Here is a 2,339-nt window from a genome sequence, read left to right as displayed (position 1 = left end):
AGAGAATCATTGATGGGCTGCCTCTTGCATGCTTCCTACTGGGGATCGAACCTGCAACCAGGGCATGTGTCCGGGACCCTTCAGTCCGCAGGCCAGCGCTCTAGCCACTGAGCCAAACTGGCTAGGGCCCAACAAGTATTTATTATTAGTTAAACTATAACTTAGGATCCTAGGGTGGGATATACCCAGGTCCCCCTTTACCTTCATGGGAGAAGGATGGAGGACAGAAGACCAGTGGAATGCAGCCAGTTCAGATCTTCCCAGGAAACATGCCTTCTGCCCAATGGTCATCCCAGGCTAACATCCAGGATATGAGCAAAGGGACTTATTTGTACACATGCTATTACCATTTGCACATGGAGACATCACCCCATTAGCAGTCATTGCCTTCTCATAGTGGTGGAAGTCCAGGTAGTTCTGCCAACAGTTCCTGGTCTGGTTCTGGTTGGGGAAGAGGCTGTCAAAAGGGGCAGTCTGGTAGTTCTTGATTTTGGTCTTGATGCCTTCTGCCATATTGCTGACTCCTAAAGACACCCCTGAAGCTGCCTGTCTCACTTTCTATTTCAGCAGTCTAAGGTACTGTGACAGGACCTACTTATAGGTTCATTCTGGAAGTTGGTTTGTTTTGTAAATCACTGTGTTAAATAAGAAGAGGCTTGGGTATCTTTATTGGAGTTTGTCAGAGCTAGGAGATAGTTGTTTCATTGCAAATGCTTCTAAAAATGGCTCACATTCTGAGCTGGCCCCTAATTAGGCCGGTTTCTCCAGCCCTGTCCTTTCCCAGGACACCTACAACATTGAAATCTGGAGAAGCAACTTCCTTGATTCCTGCTTTGGAGGCAGAGTAGGGAGGTTTCCCCAGTTGTAAGGCCCAACCTCTGTTTCAAGGTCTTTTACCACTGGAGTCCTAATGTTTTTCTGACTTAATAATCTGGTTCTCTGTTCTCTGTCTCTTTCTCTTTAATAAACTATGTTTTAGAGCAGTTTTATGTTCCCAACAAAATTAAATGTAAAATGCAAGGTTCCTCTTATTCATATATGTACAGCCTACCCCAGTGTCAGCATCCTGCACCAGTTGGTATATTTGATACAATCAATGAACCTGCTGCATTCAGACATCATTATCACCCAAAGTCTATAGTTTACATGAGGGTTCACTCTTAGTGGTGTACTTTCTATGGGTTTTGACAAATATATAATGACATGTATCAACCACTATAATATCATACAGTATAATTTCACTGCCCTGTGTTCCACCTATTCATTCCTCCCTCACCTCCTAACCCCTGGTAACCACTGGTCTTTTTACTATCTGCATATTTTACCTTTTCATATTGGCATCTTTCACTTAGTAATATGCACTTAAGGTCCCTCCATGTCTTTTCATGGTTTGATAGCTCACTTATTTTTAGGATTGAATAATCTTTCATGTCTGGCTGTACCACAGTTTATTTATCAATTCACCTACTGAAGGACATCTTGGTTGCTCCTAACTTTTGGCAATTATGAATAAAGCTGCTATAAATACCCATATGCAGCTTTTGGTACTCATTTGGGTAAATACCAAGGAGTGCTGAATTGTATGATAAAACTATGTTTAGTTTTATAGGAAACTGCCAACCTGTCTTCCAAAGTGCCTGTATCATTTTGCATTCCCACCAGCAGTGAATGAGAGTCCCTGTTGCTTCACATTCAGCATTTAGTGTCATCAGTGTTTTTAATTTTGGCTATTCTATTAGGTGTATAATGGTATCTCATTTTCCACTATTCATTTTTTACCTCTTGCTTTTATGCATTCCTGGCTCCTAATTGCTCCTCTACTTTTCTTTCTACCCCAATCTTATAGATAAGTGGTTCTCAGAGCATGGTCCCCAGACCAACAGCATCAAAACCACCTAGGAACTTGTTAGAAATGCAAGTTTTGGGACCTTGCCCAAACCTACTAAATGAGAAATTCTGGGGGTGGGGCCCAATAATTTGTATTTTAACAGCCCTCCAGGTGATTCTGATGCAAGCTGAAGTTTGAAAATGGTGTTCTAGACCTGCACTGTCCAACATGGTAGCCTCCAGCCATATATAACTATTGAGTTCCCAGAATATGGCTGGGATGCATTGAGATATGTTATAAGTGTAAAATACACTCTGGATTTTGAAGACTTAGTATGAAAAAAGAGTGTAAAATATCTCATTAGTAATTTTAATATTGATTATATATTGAAATTATAATATTTTGAATATACTGGGTTAAATAAAATATATTATTGAAATTAATTTTACCTGTTTCTTTTTAATAGTTACAAGAGGTTACTAGAAAATGGTAAGTCACATATGTGGCTCTC

The 2,339-nt window shown here is 40.2% G+C and overlaps 1 pseudogene; it reads right to left on the bottom strand.

Moving 5' to 3' along the window:
• Window positions 1–250: 250 nt before the first annotated feature.
• LOC138994339 (cytochrome c oxidase subunit 6B1 pseudogene) lies at window positions 251–513 on the bottom strand (annotated as a pseudogene).
• Between the last annotated feature and the right edge of the window lie 1,826 nt (window positions 514–2,339).

This window comes from Myotis yumanensis, unplaced genomic scaffold, assembly GCF_028538775.1.
Source record: "Myotis yumanensis isolate MYYU_CA2020_CCGP unplaced genomic scaffold, mMyoYum1.0.hap1 SCAF_16, whole genome shotgun sequence".
NCBI lineage: Eukaryota > Metazoa > Chordata > Mammalia > Chiroptera > Vespertilionidae > Myotis > Myotis yumanensis.
The sequence above is the reverse complement of the archived record's forward strand: the minus strand, read 5'-3'. Positions and strand labels throughout refer to the sequence as shown.